General features: G+C 35.4%; 1 pseudogene; it reads right to left on the reverse strand.

Annotated features, from left to right (window-relative positions):
• Window positions 1-8,629: 8,629 nt before the first annotated feature.
• The window catches only part of LOC112039399 (protein SRG1-like), a 36,009-nt pseudogene continuing 23,606 nt past the window's right edge, over window positions 8,630-21,032 (reverse strand).

Genomic DNA, 21,032 nt, shown 5'->3' on the forward strand with positions numbered 1-21,032 from the left:
TAATTAATTTAACATGCAAATACGTGGAAGCACAAACAAATCACCAAAAACTAAATATGCAGTGGAAATTAAATAACACGGTAATTTGTTTACGAATGGGGAAAAACCTCGCGGCAAAAGCCCTATCGGGTGATTTTGAGGTCACCACTCCCGAAACTCTACCATTATCAAATCAAGTGGTTACAAGTAAAGGAATCCCAAGTACCTTACCAACCTACAGTTGAACCCTTACCCCCATACCTAATTGGACTTGATCTGTAGTGACAATTTCCACCTTTGATGCACGACTCCCAAGTACGTGACTAACTAATGCGCGGATCCCAGTACGCGACTTCAAAACACCAACTTAAGGAAGAGAGGTTGCTTACAAAGTTCTTCAGTTCATCCTACACGATGAAGATCAGGAAGATGCTTGGTCACAAAACCCTTTGGTGCAAATACACAGCAACTTCTTCAGAGAAGATGAACTAGGTCAAGAATTTCGTCTTTGATCACAATTTGCTTGAATAGAGATTGCTTAATGCTTTTGTAACTTGTGTTCTTCTTGACGGCTCTTAAAACAATCCTTTTATATGTTTAGGGTTTGGAGAAAAGAAGGCCCAAAAGCATATTCATAGATCCCAAGAAAATCAGATTAGAAAATTTGAAATTATAAATCTCGACAGATAGCAGGTGTTGAGGTAGCTATCGAGCAGGTGTTGAGCTTTAATGAATTTGCATTTCAGCTTGCTTTTTCTTGGACAGACTTGATGACTTCAACACTTGACCTTGAAACCTTGTTTCTTGAAGTATTAAAAACACTTAGAACTATCCAATTACAAGTAGAGTGCGTTTTGTCAAAGGATTTAGCCAATTTACATAAATAAGTGACATATGTTCTGAACAAGTGAGAACACATATATCCTAACACCTAGGGTAAAAACAGAAAACTCAAAATGTTTAATGAGTTAGGGCTGAGTTGGAAAATTTTGCAGAAAAACATTTTGCCTGAGATTCGATCGATCGAGTCTAACTTTCGATCGATCGAGCCAGGCCGAAATGTACCAATGCATCTGCAGCCTCTCGATTCCAATTTTACATAAAATATATAACTTTGAGCAAGCCTAAATAAGACTAAACATATTGTTTTGATCATGGTTTGCCAACATTACACATTAGAGTTCTAAATACATCAAATCCTAAGTCTTTAGAACCTAACATTTTCACTAACACTGAGAAAATTTCATCAAAATTAATACCTTTCTTTCTCAAAGAATTTATATCACTTTGGATATCCTTAATCCAATTTCTTGGCTCCCCCTGATCAAGACCTTCATGAACTTTCACTTCATCATTCTTCCTAGTATCATGATATTTTTCATCAAATATCACTTTCTCATTTAAATCACTTTCAGGTAGAGAGAATTTTACTCTCTTGGCTGCAACAACACTACTATCAACTCTCAACTATGGAGTTTTCTCAAAAACTTTGACTGCATTAGACTTTTTCTTACAAGCCCTCACATGAGTTCTGTACATGCCACAACAAGCACATCCTTTAGCAATAACTAATAATCCTTTACAAAGTTTCCATCTTCGATTGCCAAGATGGTTACTATAACCTGCTTGATCCAAAGCCAAAGTAGACAACACATTCATCCTAAAATCTGGAACATGCCTCACATCCTTCAATATCAACATGCAACCAACATTGGTCTTGATGCACACATCACCAATTCCCACAATTTTTGAGTAACTGGAGTTATCCATCTTCACAACACCAAAGTCGCTTGATTTGTATGTGGTGAACAACCTTTTTGTGGGAATTACATGGTGGGAAGATGCTGAATCAACAACCCACTTAACATCATTCTCAGCGACATGCTTACATTTTTTCTCTTCAAGAGAGAGTATTAAAACATCCTCATGAAACACAACTGTTGCAATATTCTTCTCATTGTCATTCTTTTCATCTTTCTCTTCAATTTGTTCTTTATTCCAATGCCAATAGTTTCTTTTTATGTAACCATTTTTCCCACAATGGAAACATTCTCTCATCTCTTTAAACTAAGATCTACCTTTTGATTGTGACTCATCATTGGATTTGGCCCGATCATCAACCCCTCTGCTTCTATTTCTGCCGCTATTCTCCATAACAAGAGCTTGATCTTGTGCATTATTTGTACCAGCATCTCTTCTGCGAACCTCTTCACTTAGAATCAAATCTCAAATATCATCATATTTGAGTTTTCTTTTTCCTGTAGAATTGCTCACTGCCATTCTCATGGCTTCCCAACTGTTTGGCAAAGAAGCCAAAACAATTAATGCACGAATCTCATCGTCAAAATCAATCTCTACGGAGGACAATTGATTTGTGATGGTGTTAAACTCATTCAAATGTTGAGCCACAAGAGTACCTTCCACCATCTTCAGATTAAACAACTTCTTCATCAGATGCACCTTATTGTTAGCCGAAGGCTATTCGTACATACTAGACAATGCCTTCATCAGATCCACTGTGGTCTTTTCCTTCATAACGTTGTGTGCAACTGATTTTGTCAGAGTTAATCGTATAACTCCAAGGGTTGGGCTTTATGGAGCCTAGTTTATGTTTGATCCGGTTGATGATCCGACCTAACCCGAATAATGTTGTGTGGTTTTTAATGGGAGATTTTTTGAGGCTCAGTCCATAGAGCGAAGGCTTTTGTTACTGTCTTGTCGTGTTTTAGAGAGAGAGAAAAACACGGTAGCTGTACTTTATATTTTTCCCTGATAATATTGAAATCCCTGCAACTTTGTGGACATACGCAAATTGCCGAACCACGTAAATACTGTCTTGTGCGTGTAATTGTTTTTTCTTTGACATGTGTTTTCTCTATTTTTTTTTTCTTTTTTTGTTTCTCACAGGTTGGAATTTCGGTTGAATTCCCAACACCTAGCACTTGTCTATCAAGAAGACTCCATCCTTCTTCTTCCACACTATCTGGTTTCCTTCCCAAAAAAGGAAGATGTAATTTCTTCCCACACAAATAATCTTCGATCTGCATCTTCCAATTGCCAAAGTCTGTTCCGTCAAACTTCTCGATTCCTGACGTCTTTCCTTCTTCTCCGGCCATTGCTCCCAATCGAACCTACACTCTGATACCACTTGTTGGGAAAAATTCTATATAACTGTGAATAAATTTCAGCAAACACAGCGGAAAGAACAACCACACAATAACACAAAGATTTACGTGGAAACCCTTTCTCCTTGAAGGGAAAAACCATGGGACAAACTCCGAATAATTTCGCTATATTAAATAGAGATTAAAACACTTAGAGATACAACTTGAGTAAAAAAAACTATCTTTTTCTTTTCACTCACTGTTCTCTTTCTCACTGTGTATTTCTCACAACTTTCTCTTCCTCTCTCTATTTTTCTCTTCTCTTTTGCTTGCTCACTCACTCACTCAGTTCTGCCAGATTGCACTTAGTCCTCAGTCTCACTTCCTGGGACTTCTCCTCTTTTCTCTACATCTTCAAATGGCCGAATGGCCTTTCCCTTTTATTTCTTTCACCTTTTCTTCTTTTCTTCATTTCACACTCTTCTCATCAAATCACAATAAATGCAAGCCACTTACTTCGACATTACTTCAATCAAATCTCTTTTCTTCAGCTCTGCCATAGCCGAATGACTCTCGCTTTTGCTTCTTTCTTTTCTTTTGTCTTCAGCGTGTCCAACACACTTTGGCTGACTTCTCATTAAGAGAAGTCAGACTTCTCACAAGTCATGGAGTGACATGCTCATTAAATGAGCTCTTGAAAAAGCATGTGGGCTGGACCCATGGTGCAGTGCACCCAACAATATGTGTAGCTAACTAAGTTGTAATTGGCATAAAAATAGGCCTAATAGTAGCTAATTTGTCTATTTCTATTTCTACAATAGCAGTTTCAATAACTTCTTGGCTCTCCTATATATTCTTTCCCGAAATTCTCCACATCATGCAATTCAAGAGTTTTCTTATTATCAAAAGTGATGTAGGACACAATTTACTATTTAATTATTGTAATTTATTATTTCTGGTATTTTTATGTAAAAAAACGTTATTTTAGGTTTAGGTGATTTATTTCCTTGTTTTTAGATGCATTTAATGCTTTTTAGGTCAAATTTGGTTCCTATTATGGTTAGGTATCAATTAGGAGTTATTTTAGATTATATTTTCTTATATGTCAAGTTTTAAGGAGCCTTTAAATAGGCCTCTAAGTCTATAAACGTTTTTCATAGTTTATGATCAATAAAAATTCAGACTTGTGTCTTTTGTGTTCTCTGGTGGATTCCAAATCTATCACCTTGTGGATTCAAGGAACCCCTCGTGGATTCGAGGTTTACTACCCAGGAACTAACAGTTTAGTTTCTGTCCATCAAAGAGAGCATCGTGTGTGCTTCTCTTCAGGCTTCCGTGACATCAGTTGGTATAAAAGCCTTGACTTACCCTGGTCTGATGGCTAACCGGCGAGACGGTAACCACCACCACAACAACGACGAATAACTTAGCGAGTATTACGTGACGTACAACAAGCACTCACAAATATCTATGCTAGGATGGTGTCGTTGAAGAATGGAAACAATAGGGATAATTGCAACGGAGACATAACTCATGGGCAACCTATTGGTAAGCAAATTTCATATAGACCTTATAAGAGAATTGCAAATTTTAATGGTTATTTTTTAAAAGAAGATTTTCTTGATTGGTTACTTGATCTAGAGGATTTATTTGACTATGAGAATATTTGTTATGAGAGAAAAGTTGGACTTGCTTTGTGTAAACTTAGTAAGTATGCCTTATGTTGGTGTGAACGAGTACAATCTGATAGAATTCGACAAGGTAAAGACAAAATTCGATCATGGCCAAGGATGAAAAAGATGCTTGCTATCAAATTTTATCCTTTGGATTGTGAAGAAATCTTGTCGTATGCAATACAAGATTATTATTGGCCAAGAAGTTCATACTTGAATTATTTTGAAGAGCCAAATATTCCACCGTTAAAGGAAGAATTACATGTTAAAGAAAATATTGTTCTTGAAGATTATGGAGAAGTCAAAGAAGAAAATATTGAGATTTATGAGGAAATTAATGAAGGCCTTGTTATAGAAAAAGAACCTAAAATCAAGATTGTGGAGGAGATTAATGAAGACCCTATTATAGAGAAAGATCTTGAGATTGAGATAGTAGAGACCATTAAAGAAGAAATTATAGAGGAAGTTGTCAACGACCTCGATGAAATCAAGTTAGATGATTGCAACATTAAAACTCCTATTATTTTATTGGAAGACACCAAAACAAAGTTTATTGATTTTATTGGGGTGGAAAGATTTGATTTGATCATTGACTCTTATTTGGTGAATATTGTCAATTACATAAAGATCAAGGGAGAAGAAATTCAAGTTGCCCAATTAATGACTTTCAAGTTTGGCAAGAAGACAAAAAAGATGAAGTATTCAACGTATTTGTTCTCTTGGCATGGGAGATTCCAAATTTCAAAGAGATGAACTCGAGGACGAGTTTGTTTCAAGTGGAGGGGTCTGATGTAGGACACAATTTACTATTTAATTATTGTAATTTATTATTTCTGGTATTTTTATGTAAAAAAACGTTATTTTAGGTTTAGGTGATTTATTTCCTTGTTTTTAGATGCATTTAATGCTTTTTAGGTCAAATTTGGTTCCTATTATGGTTAGGTATCAATTAGGAGTTATTTTAGATTATATTTTCTTATATGTCAAGTTTTAAGGAGCCCTTAAATAGGCCTCTAAGTCTGTAAACGTTTTTCATAGTTTATGATCAATAAAAATTCAGACTTGTGTCTTTTGTGTTCTCTGGTGGATTCCAGACCTATCACCTTGTGGATTCAAGGAACCCCTCGTGGATTCGAGGTTTACTACCTAGGAACTAACAGTTTAGTTTCTGTCCATCGAAGAGAGCATTGTGTGTGCTTCTCTTCAGGCTTCCGCGACATCAAAGCTTCCGCGACATCAAAAAGTTTCGTCCATAAACCTTTCAGGTTGCTGTTTCGACTCATCTTCAGGCCGTCTAGTCGTTAGGACTAGTTGTTTAGTCTATGGTTTGGAATTTTTTGCATATTGTTTTGATTCTTGAATTGGTGTTTAGCGTCTATTACTTGCTCCTACCTTTCTGGCTAGTTGTTTTGATTAATCAGCATTCTGTTTTGGCCTCTTAGCTTCCCTCTGAAGCACTTTAGCTCTTTGTCTAGGAGATTTTGCTGGCTGGTCTGGCTATACAGTCTTGGCAATTCAAAATTATGTCTAGGCTTAAAAATGGTAAATTTCTCCTTAAAAGTTTACAATAACTCAAACTCAATAGCTGTTTCTTTAGCATCTTAGATTTCAACTCTCGGCCTGCTTCCAAATTGAATAATAGTCATAAATTTACCTTTTACTACTATAGACTGAATAAATACAAATCCTAGCAAAAACAAATCACAAGACAGCTAGAGATTTTACCCAATTTCTCTCTCTCAGTAGAGAGCTCGGTGCCTCTCTCCCCTCTCTATCTACGACGTGTTCTTGTGGTTGTGAGAAAACCCTCCGCTCTTTAATAATTCAGTTGTTAAAAGTAAGGAGGAATGCAACCAAGCTATTAGCAGGTATAAGAACAGAGATGGAGAACAGGGCAGTGCTCAAGGAATTGAAATTCAGAGCAATTGGATAAGTACAGAGCTAGCTGTTAGAGGCGTTCCTTATCATGAACACTTCATTCACACGTATGAAGGAGCTCTGCCACTTGGATAGAAGCATGACATACCCAGCACTTATAGCTTGTACACGTGGCTTGATGATTAGGATTGTTTGTAGCTAATTTTCCCTCCTTCACGGAGTTAGTTATTTTTCTTTGCTTACTCAGATTGTATATATAGATAGCAATACTTGTAGTCCAAATTATAACCTGTTGTTAGATTGAGGGATGAGTGATGTTAAACCATTAAGGTCCATTTTGTTTGGTCAGCCCACTTTTTTGAGATGCTTCAGTATGTTTTTAAGGTGCATGCACTGAAAAGCGTTTTGTTACAAAGGATCACAATCCATTGAACACCATATTTTACTTTTCCTCTGATAAATAGGATGTGACATGGCAACTTGCATACATACTTTCATGTGCATGTCATCACATGAGACTTGTTCCATTTATGACCACTGCAGAAAAAAAATTGCAGCTTCAACCTCGTAGAATAGCATTTGACAGTAACTAACTTTATTTTTTTGGTGGTGTAAATAGTGTAGAGGTTCATTCCTTCTTTTGTCATTCTCTTTCTTTCTTACTATAAATCTTAGTATGCCGCTTATTTTAAGGCTTTTCCTTACATTTCTTTTTGCTGCGTCAATGTTAGGTTCAAAGATTACATTGATGCTTGCTATAAGGGTTTTGCTCTGTTCCATCATAACACATGACAAATTTATCATGTAAAGGTACTGTTGAAAACTTGAAATTTAGGGATTAATATACTTCAGGTCATGAATAAGGAATGAAGACATTGGTCCTCATAGCCTAGCGATATATGTAACATATTAACAATTTCAGTACTTTATTTTCTATTTTGAAAAGGACAAAGTTTAGTTACAAATTAGTTATTTAATATCATTATCACTACTACATATTTCAAAAATCTAAGTGTTAGATTGCATGTTTTTTATACTTTTAATACACATATCAAATTTTGTAACAATAAGATATTATTTGCTATATATAATCTATAAGATTATATTTTATGTATAATTTTAAACTATAAAAACTTGCAATTTAAACTATTTATTGATGACATAGTTATTAATCTTTAAATTTTTTAGAAATTTTATAAATATAGTGGATATAAGAAGAAAATGTAATCTAATGATGGCTTGTCAAAATTCACCTCCAATAAAAATATATTAAATAAGGTTGTAGTTTTAAGTTATAACCAATTTTGTAGCTAAATTTTGTCATTTTGAAAATATCAGATGTTACTTCTATTTTTATTCTTTGTTTTTGAGTATGTTTTCCAGTAATTTGTTGATCTCTCTCTCTTGGTGTGTGATTTATATAATGCTTGAGTAGGTGAAAATTTTCAGTTGACATATTTGATACCGGGGTTGCTATGGCAGAATATACAAAAATTTTGTTTTAAAATCAGTTGAGTTGATTTGCGGAGAAATTCTAAGCTCGGGTAGTCTAGCTAAGCTTGCGGCGTTTGCTTTGACAAAGGACATAAATAATATTCAATTTTTGTGAAGCATTGTTGATATATAGGTATATTTACATTACATATTGGTTTCAAACTTTTTATGCTTTCCTAATATCCAATTCTCAGATTGCAGAATGATTTCCTCCAATTTCTGCAAGTTAATTATCCCCAAGAGTTAGCAGGTCAATCAATTGCATGTGCTGTGCTATTTGCATGCTGTAAATCTAGTGGTCTATTATTTACTACTATGGAATTATAAGTTCTCTTGGTCCTGCTTTGGCAAAACAAACGATTTTAGAATGAATATTGCAATTATTTGAATCTGTCTTGCATTTAATTAAACCAGACTTAGTAGACAAGCCACTAGCACACATACAATATAGGTTTTATGCCATTTATTTCCTTATTTAAACTCAAAGGTATGTCTCAACTCTCAAGTGCCTTTCTGTTCCTCATTCTGGATCCTCATGCAATCAATGCATGTCTTCCCATCGAGTTCACGTGAGAGATATCCCCTTAAATAATCACGTGCACCTATTCTCTTGAACAATGCTGGTGATTCTGGAGTAATAAGGCTTGGTGCTGGACCAATATCTGCTTCTCGTCTTGGGTTGTAAAATGTGGCCAGGGAGAGCCTCTCCTTTGCTGAGTTAACAGTTGCCCTATGCTTGATGCTACGGTAAATTCCATTCGTCACAATCTGGAAAACCATGCATGGAAAACCAATTATGGTAGTCGTTGGACTTTGGTAGATCATGCTTATGTTTGCTTCTAGATAAGTGTATCCAAACGAAAAGAAAGAACAATTTTATTTTTTTTATTTTTGCATTTCTGTTCTTTCTAGCTTGCTTTGAGTTTTGAGCTCCGAAAAGATTGAGCATTTTGGTGAGTCGAAGTCTGTGATTTGGTTTTTGATTATGTTTTAGAGCTAATTATTAGTATTATAGTTCTTTAGCCTAATGGATTGAAAGGGACAAAGTTTTAACACAAAATTGGTTAGTCTTATGTTACAACTTTACTCAATATCTTTTTATTGGAGATGAATTTTGACAAATCCACTATTTGATTACATTTTTTTTCTTATATCATCTATACTTGCAAAATTTTGAGAAAATTAAAGATTAGTAACTATGTCATCAATAAATTGTTTAAATTGCAAACTTTTGTAATTTAAAATTATGTATAAAATATAAGATTATAAATCATATAGTAAATAGTAATATCCGATTGATACAAAATTTGACATGTGTATTAAAAGAGTAAAGAATATGTAATTCAACGATTAAATTTTTAAAATATGTAGTAATATTTGTTTTATTGAGTAAAGTTGTAACCAATTTTGTAGCTAAATTTTATTAGGTTGAAAGATGAAAAATTTATAAAAATAATGTAGTAGTCGAAATCAATGCTGCTTTCACATGAAATATAGGTCCCATCCAGTGACAGTTCCAAAAATTTTTTTAGGGGTCATTACTGATGAAAAAACTTAAATTAAACAAAATTTAATAAAAGGTTAACTTGAATATATTAAGTTATCAATACAAGGAAAAAAAAAAAACTCAGATACATGAAATTTTACAATTTCCTTTTAATATTTTAAAATTGTTACATGATAGTTTATTATCAGTTGTTATTAACTATTGTCAAAGTTACTAAGTGTGACCATTTTATTTTGTTAAGTTTGTATAACATTTTTTAGTTTTATACAGTTGACTTTATTTTTATAAAAAAATATATTAAACTAAATTATAAGATCAAAATGCAACCCACTAAATTTATTGACCTACACTCATCCATACCATATAAAAATATTACACTAAGTGTCTACTTAACCAATCCAATGTTTAAACAATTATTGACTTTACTATTTTTTTTTTTTTGAATCACTAATAAAAATAATACATTAAGTGTCTAATTATTGTTTTGTTTTGGGTTGGACTGATTTGTGATCAGGGTGTGCAAAAATATTTAAGGGTAAAATAAACTACATTTATATATATGAAGTCAAGGGGTTCATTTGAATCCCTTGACAACAAGTGTCATGGCCTTGGTCTCACCATATATGTAATTAGTGGGACTTATTATTATGTGAGAGGAGAAAACATTATTCTAGGAGTATTGACTAATTACTCGAAAATTTGGGATTTACCTCCAAAACGTCACCAACGTTGACAATAAAAGCATTAGGGAGAGGTTTTATTGGAATCCACCTTCCATCTTTCCTTATCTGGAGACCTTCTATTTCATTAATTTGGAGGAGGACTGTTAAGGCCGCAGCATCTGAGTGAGCATTGAGGCCCATCACAAGCTCAGGTTGAGGCAGGGCATGGAGGATAGTAGTTCATCCTCACTCCCTGATATCCTTCTTCGAACAGGTTTCTCATGTCATTATGTTCCATTCTTAGAGCTTTTGCCATCAGTTCAAGTATCTTCTTGGAAATTTCTCTAGCCTCTATTGAGTAAACATCTAAGTTATCTCTACATGTATGTGATGGAAGATGGTTTAATCATTAGAATAGGAATTAGCTTTGAGTAAGCAAATCTAGAAAAGGAGTTAGTGTTGCCTAAAAAATAAAAAGATTCACCATACATTTCCTTTTATTATTATTATTATTATTATTATTATCATTGTCCTATGTTTTGGCTGTGATCTTTTCATTTCATTATATTGTGTATCCTCTTTAGCCGAAAAAATATTAGAAAAAAATAAAAGAAATACCAATTATTGAAAGAGAGAGAGAGAGAGCTAAATGGGAGAGGGATCTTGAGGAACAAGTTCCTCAAATGGATTGGAAGCGTGTTTATGTAGAACCTGGGACAAAATGGACTTTTGCCCTTTTCGGGCAAATTAATTAGCTTTATACCACCTTTCCTAAATTAAGTAGGGATGTGCCCCTCTTTTAAAACTCAATTTATGATAAATCGAGTTAGGCCCTATAGTGGCGTTTTAATGAGCCCATAGTGACGTTTTTTAAGACCTATAGTGATGTTTTTTTAACTCGACCTCAATGAAATCGAGTTATAGGTAAAAAAATTTCCTATAACTTGATTTCATTGAAGTCGAGTTAAAAAACGTCACTATAGGCTCATTAAAATGCCACTATAGGACTTCATTTGCCTTAAAAAGGCAAAAGCCCATTTTGTCCCGTAGAACCTGTCTCCCCAGTCAAGTTTTTGCTCCTCAGACACGACAAAGATTTGCCCAAACCCCTCAATATTTCCTGGTAGTTGCCATAACTTCTTCTTCTCTTCCCTCAGCAGATTAAAGAATTCTTGCATGCCTACTTTCACCTTCTCTATCAATGAAATGCTCACCCCATGATTTATTAACTACACAACATATTTCCATTTTTTTTTAAAACCTAAAAAACATAAGGTATATTTAAAATAGTCTTCTATATGAAACAAAACATTATAGAATGCCAACTTATCTTTATAAGAAAATTATTTTTTAATCTTAACCGAATATAGACCACTCTTTTGTCTGGCAGAATTTTCATACAAATTGGCTTTGACAAAAGTTCCTCCTATTTATTAGGTGGCAATTTGAAAAATCATCTTAGTGTATTTTTAGTTACAAGATTTACTTATATACTCATGTGACTTGTAGAAATGATTTAAGCATATGATAATACATGTGTGTGGTCTTATAAATTATGTAATGGATTTAGTGACAAAGCCAAAAATACATCTTTGAGGGAACCAAATTTTATAGAGTAGTGTAAAAGATCACATATATTGGTTCTTAAGACCTTCTCAAATCCATGAGTTTCTAAGTTTAAAACTCCTAACCAACATGTTGAGGTTTGAAGGATTCTTATTTGTAATTACCCAATGTGTGTGAGATGGAGGACTACACATACTTGAGGAATAGTTCGATTCTCAAATATCTTTGGACACCCATGTTAGCAAAAAAAATAGTATAAACATACTAATGTAAAAAAATTATAAACATTTTTAGAATGCAAATGAAGTATTTTATAAACAAATAGACATATAACAAAGAATGTCAGTGGATATGTGTCAACATTTAGAAAAATATTACAATTTTTACCTATCTTTGATCAAAGGCCACCATTCTCTCCCTTTCTCCCTCTTTCAGACTAGGCCTTGCAATCTCTTTCTCCCTCTCTAAACCTTGCTCTCTTTCTCAAACCTTGCTCTCTCACTCAAACAGGTGTAGATTGATAGTGCTAAGCATGGTTTGGGTTCGTGGATGTGGCGAAGTTTGGGTCCATGTAGATTGGCAGTGCTGTGGTTTGGGTTCATGGTTAGGTGGCAAGGTTTGGGTTTGTGTAGATCGATGGCAAGGTTTGGGCTCATCTGTGAGTTTTTTTTTTTTTTTTTTGAAATGGGTTTGGGGTTGTTTTGGTTGTTGGTGGTGGTTTATGAGTTTAGTGGTGGTGAATTTTTGGATTTGTGGGTTTTTGTGTGTTGGAGGTGGTGGTGGATGGTTGAATGGGGTAGTGGTGGTGGGTCCATGGGGTTACTGGGTTTGGTTTTGTTTTGTTTTGTTGGTTTTTTTTGGTTGTTGTTGTTGTTGTTGGTGGTGGTGGTGGTAATTGCTAGGGTGTGCGTGGTGATGGGTGGTTAAGCTCATCTCTCTCATTTGGTTGCTAGAGAGACAGAGACAGAGGAAGACAAGAAAGAGAAAGATGGGAGAAGAGAACAAAATGAGTTTTTTTTTTTTTTTTTTAATTTTTTTATTAAGTAGTTTATATTATTTTATTGGGTTGTATGTAAAAATAAGAACTGGATGTTGTGGGTGAGTTGTGAAATAGATTGGTAAAATAAATAAAGTGGTGTTTGAGTATGCAAAATAGATTTTTTTTTTTTTTTTTTTTGGCATCCCCGGATGCTAGTGTTCTTAGTGGCTCCACCACTGAATTGATTGAAGGAAACTTTGTCATTTTTCTTCATCAAATCCTCTTTCTCTCTCTCTCTCTCTCTCTTAACCCCAATTATTTTGATTATGATTGTTAGGCTCTAAGTACTTAGGAACTATTGTATTAGAACTCTAATTTGTATTGTTGGCAAACCATGATCAAAACAGGTTGTTAGTCTTGTTTTAGACTTGCTCAAAGTATGTCTTTTATGTAAATTTCGAATCGAGTTTACTGCAGAATTGAGTGTGCAATTTTGACTGACTCGATCGATCGAAAGTCGTGCAGATTGGTTTTTCTGCAGAATTTCCATCTTAGCCCTAAGCCCATATGATGTGTAAGGTTTTATGTTTTTCTCTCCAAAGGCTGGTAAGACTACATTGCCCCTCCTTTTGCTTTTATTTTCAAGTTTCATGCATTTTTCATTCATTTTTAATGAAAATTTTGAACCTATGCATAATTGAGGTTTTTGATGATTCAAGCTATTTTTCTTGAAATTGATCAATGGGTTTTTGTTGGGGGATGTTATAAACATGATCTATGGTGTTTAATTTGATCAATTTGATGTCTTGTGAGAAATCGGAATTTCTAGGGCTTGAATATACCTGAATTGGGGATTTTGTTCAAATTAAGTTTAATTGATGAAACTGGCTTGTTAGATTGATTAATTTGATCATAATAAACTGTTTTATAACTTGTGTGATGATCAATTGGTCAATTTTGGTTTTTCAAAATTTTGGGGTTTTTGTTCTAAACTCTATGCTCAGGCCAATTTTGTGATTCTAAACTCAAATTAAACTTGTTATCACTGCATTAGAGCATGCATCATTACATTTATTTGTTCATGCATCATATAGATTTTTTTCTCTATTTTTTTTTTTTTGTGATAACTTGTAGTTTGCCTTTGGTTTTACTTTTTGTTCTTTTTGGTTTTTTGTCCCAATGTCTTGTCTCTACCCTAGCACCGTGCCTAGGAAGACTAGAGCCTATAGGACATCCTCCTCTCTTCTGCTCCTTCCCCCTTGAGCGATTTGTTTCCAAGTGAGAAAAACTTTGAGCTATTTGAGACATTGAACATTAAGAGAAAGATTTGGGCTGAGTGGAAAGTGTTGTTAGATGAGCTTGATCCAGCCATTAGGGCTAATTTTGAGCGTAGGGGCTGGCTACCTTTGCTGGATATTAGTCCTCCACCACTAGCTACCCTGATTAGAGAGTTCTACTCAAACCTCTCTATCTGCGTCTATGATTTCAACACTTTAGTAAAGAGTTGGATACGAGGTGTAGAGTTCACCATTACTCTTATGGTAACGGCTGATGCTCTTGGGGTACCATTGGTCCAGCACCCTGTCTATCCCTATGATAAGTCCCCTCCCTTGGATGACATCATGTCTCACATCATTGGGTCTTCTATCCAGTGGGGTTCTGATCCTCGGATCACCACTGCTGAGCTTACTGATTTACATTATCTTTTCTTTAGGATAGCGTGTCATTCCTTGTGGCCTCTCACTCATCTGCACACCATTCCTTTGGAGTGATGTGCATTTTTGTACACTCTTGTTATGGATGCTCCTATTTGTTTTCCTCATCTGTTTCTTTGTTCTTTGAACGAAGTTTATAGGAGTTCCTTTACCGCTCATGTTCTTTTTCATCATGTTTTCATTCATAGGATTTTGTTGTTTTTAGGTTTAGATGACTTCCCCGCTTCTGAGCCTGTATACATAGTTGCTCCCATAGGTGCCTCCTTTCTTAGGCAGAGGGTTGCCCATATGAGAGGGAGCTCTAAACGCCCTCATGTTGAGCCTTCTGGTACGGTACCCCCTCCTTCTTCTACAGGTACTACTTTTGGTGAGGCGTTTGCCGATCCTGTTGGTGCTGCTGCTACTGCTGTTCCTCCGCCATCTACTTCGGATGACTTTGATATTCGTCGTACTTAGGAGACTGTCATAACCATTCAGGCGGCTCATGGTTAGATCTTGGTGGATATGCTTAATGAGCTCCGTGCTTTGCGAGCAGATTTGGCACATCTTCAACGTTTGCCTTCGCCACCTCCTTTTGATAATGGATTTTGATTGCCCTTTGGCATTCCATCACAAAAAGGGGGAGTACATTTTGGACCTTATAGAGATTTTTTGTAGTTAGGGGGAGATTTTTGTTCATTGGAGCTTATGGAGTTTAGATTGTATCTAGGTGCTTCACTGTGTATGTATTCTTTTTGGCTCTTGATGTATTGTTTTTGGGCTATTCATGTTAGGGGGGAGATACATTGTTATCTATGTTTCTTATTTCACTGCTCATTGATTTATATTTATGAGTTATTCATGATATATGTTTTTGTTTTGTGTTTCGTGAAGTCAAGAATTTATTTTTGTTTTACTTGTATTTTCCACACATACATTTATGCGTTTGTTGAGTATTTTAGGAAATATGCAGGTTGATTCAGTCGTGCTATTGTCTACACTTGCAACTGATGGATAGTAGTTAGGTTGGATTATTTTGTAATGGACATTATTTTTGTAAAGGGCTTTTACTTGTAACTTTGAGCATTGTGTTTGTGTTTTGTCACAGATTGCCAAAGTGGGAGTTTGTTAGGTTCTAAGTACTTAGGAACTATTGTATTAGGACTCCAATTTGTATTGTTGGCAAATCATGATCAAAATAGGTTGTTAGTCTTGTTTTAGACTTGCTTAAAGTATGGCTTTTATGTAAAGTTGGAATTGAGTTTATTGCAAAATTGAGTGTGCAATTCTGACTAACTCGATCGATTGAAAATTAGATTCGATCGATCAAAAGTCGTGCAGATTGTTTTTTATGTAGAATTTTCAACTCAGCCCTAAGCTCATATGACGTGTAGGGTTTTATGTTTTGCCTTAGGTATAAAAGGCAAACTCTAGCCACATTTTAGAGGTTACTCTATTTGCTTTGTGTGTGAATTTCTTGTGAGATTTGAGAGGTGGTTGCCTTCACACATGCTTAGGATTATCAAGAAGGAGATTTCATTGAGAACTTGATGATCATTCAGTTGCTGCTCTAAAGAGCTTAAAGATACGCAAGCGGGAGTGCTTATACTTGCTGGAGAATCCAAGAAAGAAAGAGCCTGTGATCTCGGAGCTTGCATGTGGCCGTGTCAGTAAGTTTTCTACATGAGGTAGCAATAAGATGTTAGTGGTCTAAGTCGCTATTGTAAAACTTTGATTCTTTTATAGTAGATTCAGTTTTACCTTGAGGATAGCTAGGTTAAATCCCTCCCAGGTTTTTTATCTGTTTGGTTTTCCTGGGTCATCATATCTTTGTGTTCTTTATATTCCGCACTTTACATTGATATGATTATATGATTGTGTTAACCTAGATCTGAAATTTGGACTAAGTAATAACTAGGCTTGTTAACTAGGTTAATCCAATTGTGTTTTAAGTGGTCTAAAAAACAAACAATGATTTTTCAAATCTTTAAGTAACTAGTACATATAGAATGTAAACAGGTACAGTTTCCTTAACTGCCAATTATTTTGATCTAGATTCTTCAGATTCTGTAAGTAACTAGTACATATAGAATGTAAACAGGTACAACTTTTTCACTCCTAAATATTCTTATCAGAGAGAGAGAGAGAGAGAGAGAGATTATAACCTGGAAGAAACCCCATTCCTTGCTTGCATGGTGTAACTTATTTTATTTCATTTTAAAACTAGTTTTGAGTGAATCACTCAAAACTAATAGTGATTCACTCAAAACTAATTTGATTAGGAGTAATAAAAGAAGTGCTAATTATTGTGAACACAGAGAGAGAGATCTTGGGACCAAGTGAGGCTTTCTCAAATGGGTTGGACGCGTTAGCATGTAGAACGTCTCCCCAATCAAGCTTTTTTTCCTCACACAACAAAGGCCTGTCCAAACACCTCAATATCTCCTGGTAATTGCCATAACTTCTTCTCTTCCCTTGGCAGATTAAAGAGTTCTTGACCATTTGAACCATTCTCCTGGCAGATCGAGGAATATCTTACTAGTTTTCATTCTCCTAAGAATCTATGGTTAATAGCGAAAGCATTATTTAATCACAGTTATAGCCTTTTCATTTTGTTGACCTGAGATATCATTAGCTGAGAGCCTGAGATTGATCTGGACAAAGAATCTTGCCAATGAGATTTTTAGTGGTTACAATGCTTATTCTTCCTTATAGCGTGGCTTGCTTTTAATATTTAATCGAATGTATATTGGTTTTCCTTCAAGATTGCTGTCTAAAAATTTAATTGCCTATACTAATGAATCGTTGTAGAGACTAGAGAATATGAACTAAAACTGCAGTTTTTTTTTTTTTGGATATATTGATTGTTGAGGGTAGGCGAATTTGAAGCTGAGATTTCTTTGTTGGAAACATTAAAAAGTACCAACCAATTGAGTTACAAAGCTCTTGGCACTAACAATATAGTTGGATTTCAAGTATTTGCGCACAACTTTTGTGAAGCTTAGGTATATTGACATTAGAAATAAGTTTCGAACTTTTTATGCTTTCCTAATATCCAATTCTCAGATTGCAGAATGATTTCCTCCATTTTCTGCAAGTTAATTATCTCCAACAGTTAGTGGGTCAATCAATTGCATGTACTGTGCTATCTTCATGCTGTAAATCTTGTGGAATTATAAGTTCTCTCGGTCAATCTTTGACAAAACAAAAGATTTTAGAATAAATATTAATTGCAATTATTTGAATCTTTCTTGCATTTAATTAAACCAGACTTAGTAGACAAGCCACTAGCACACATACAATATAGGTTTTATGCCATTTGTTTCCTTACTTAAACTCAAAGGTATGTCTCAACTCTCAAGTGCCTTTCTGTTCCTCATTCTGAATCCTCATCATGCCATCAATGAATGCCTTCCCATCAAGTATACGTGAGAGCTTTCCCCTTAAAAATCTGCCACGCTAATTGTCTTGAACAATGCTGGTGATTCTGGAGTAACAAGGCTTGGTGCTGGACCAATATTTGCTTCTCGTCTTAGGCTGTAAAATGTGGCCATGGAGAGTCTCTCCTTTGCTGAGTTCATAGTTGCCTATGCTTGATGCTACGGTGAATTCCATTCGTCACAATCTGGAAAACGATGCATGAAAAACCAATTATGGTAGTCTTAGGACTTTGGTAGATCATGCTTATGTTTGCTTCAAGTGTTAGATATATATATATATATATATTAGTTATATTAGCCCAATGTAATAGGCCCAAGCCCATTCTTGTACTAGTAGTCTAGGGTTTAGTCGTCTATATATACTCATGTTAGGGTTCATTGTAAAAAAAGTTTTGTACTACACTCTTATACAACAAAGATGTAGCCCTTAAGGGATTCCTCCATGGATGTAGGCCGTTAAGTCTGAACCACGTAACCCTCGTGTTCTTAGTGTTCCTATTCTATGCTTTCTCCTCCCGCATCCACTCTCGCATACACAACATGATATAACACATTGTGTTCGATAATATTGTCCATTTAACATGGTATCAGAGCTAATATTTAACATGATATCAGATCCAAACTCCATTCTTGGCATTAAACAAACATCTCTACACAGCAAAGAAGATTCTCACGTGCATACCACCATCTGAAGTCACACATGTTTGTCTGCTGGATCCAGACTCCACAGCATCTTGCAGCCATCATGGCTCTGTGCTGTGTCAAAATCTAACAACCAAGCAAGTCGTGGCTTAACTTATAAGATCTGTGCAAACCCATGCTTTGCCTATTAAAACCAACACCACAGACGTGCTCCACAACCTCCAGCGACCAAAACCCAGAAATCCGGTCACCCGAAGCCTTGCCACGTGCCTCCACGCGCTGCAATTGTCTCAAATAAACCTCCCACGCGTCGCCTTAGATTCCTATTTCCAAACCGTCTTCTTGGTACACGTGCCGCCCCTACGGCCTCCTCGTCGACCGATCTGCAGAACCTAAAATTTCGGCAGCCATCTGACCCAGCACGCGCCCTCACGCGCCTTTAGGATTTCGGGCTTCTCCTCCATGCGCTGGTGAACATCGCACGCTCTTGCCACGCGCCGGAAACTGATGTTGATGTCATCTGACGTCATCATTCCACGTCAGCAGCCACGCAGCACGTCCACATCAGCTCTAATCCACATCATCGACACGTCATAGGATGACGTTAGCGGCTCTGCTACCCGATCCGTGACACGACCCGGACCAGTATCCATTGACTTTGACCATGGACCAGTTAACTTTGACTTTTGCGTTGACCTTTGAGCAAAAGTTAAAATTTCCAAAAGGGCCTGTCTTGCTCAGTTTTTCTCGTAGATTCCAATTTTGGACTTCGTTTCTTTATTTGAAACTCTAAAATTGGTGAATTGGCACATTCTTCATTGTGGTTTCTTCAAAAGCATTCTTCAAGTGATCTTCTCATGCTTATCCAACCTCAAGCCTTCATCGAGCTTCCGCCTTAAGTTTGAGGGAGGGTGTTAGATATATATATATATTAGTTATATTAGCCCAATGTAATAGGCCCAAGCCCATTCCTGCTTGTACTAGTAGTCTAGGGTTTAGTCATCTATATATACTCATGTTAGGGTTCATTGTAAAAAAGGTTTTGTACTACACTCTTATACAACAAAGATGTAGCCCTTAAGGGATTCTTCCATGGATATAGGCCGTTAAGGCTGAACCACGTAACTCTCGTGTTCTCAGTGTTCCTATTCTATGCTTTCTCCTCCCGCATCCACTCTCGCATACACAACATGGTATAACACATTGCGTTCGATAATATTGTCCATTTAACATGGTATCAAAGCTAATATTTAACAAAGATTAGTGTATCCAAACGAAAAGAAAGAACATTTTTTTGTTTTGCATTTCTGTTTTTTCTAGCTTGCTTTGAGTTTTGAGCTCCTAAACGATTGAGCATTTTGGTTGGTCGAAGTCTGTGATTTGGTTTTTGAATATGTTTTAGTGCTAATTATTAGAATTAGGACCTCAATTCTTTAGCTTAATGGATTGAAAGGGAGAAAGTTTAGCCTTAGATTACAACCTTAGTTGATATCAATTTATTGGATGTTAATTTTGACAAATTCATTATTAGATTACATCTTTTTCTTATATCCTCCATGCTTACAAAATTTTGAGAAAATTAAAGATTAATAACTATGTCATTAATAAATTGTTTAAATTACAAGTTTTTTTTGTAATTTAAAATCTAATACTATATATAATAGTAGAAGCTTTTACAAGATGCTGACACATAAGCAAAAAAAGACCCCCTTAAAATGCTACCACATTTCTAGTTTCTTATTTAAAAAACTGTTCGGTGCACCGCTTAGGAAAAGTCTTATAAAAACACAACCCGCTCAAAAAAAAAAAAAGACGAAAAACATAAAAACCCAAAGCAGACATACGCTGTAGAGAGAAAAAGAGAACCGAGAAAGAGAACGATAGAGAAAGAACTTTGGTCTGCGTAGATGGTGGAGAGAGGAAAATCTGAGAAGAAAGTCAGGATTTGCCACCATCAGACCACCGTACCCTCCACCGGTATGTTTTCTGTCTTTTTGTACTGAAGGTCAGCGTACTCCCTTCCTCTTCAAATACTGTTTTTGTTGTTTGAAAGATTGAAACTCCTCATCATTGTTTTTCCTATTCGAATTAGAATCCTAAATATTCAATATTTCTATGTTTTTGAATCAAAACCAGCAATTCCCCTTACTTAATTTTCTAGGGTTCTTCTTTTACCCTTTTTTTTTAAAAAAATTAGATGGGTTGATTCTCTTTCTTTGGATGCTTTGGTTCCAAATTATCCCTCTATATCTTTTTTGGTGGTAACATTAGGGATTTTGCCCTTGATTTACTGTGGTTAAAAGTCAAAATTCGCCTTGGATTATTTAAAATCTGAATGTATTAGGCGAACAAATTTATTTTTAATATGCAATTTGTTTGATAAAATTACTGATCGATCTTTTGTTTTATCCTGG

The sequence above is a fragment of the Quercus suber genome, unplaced genomic scaffold (genome assembly GCF_002906115.3).
Source record: "Quercus suber isolate HL8 unplaced genomic scaffold, Cork oak 2.0 scaffold_318, whole genome shotgun sequence".
NCBI classification, from domain to species: Eukaryota; Viridiplantae; Streptophyta; class Magnoliopsida; order Fagales; family Fagaceae; genus Quercus; species Quercus suber.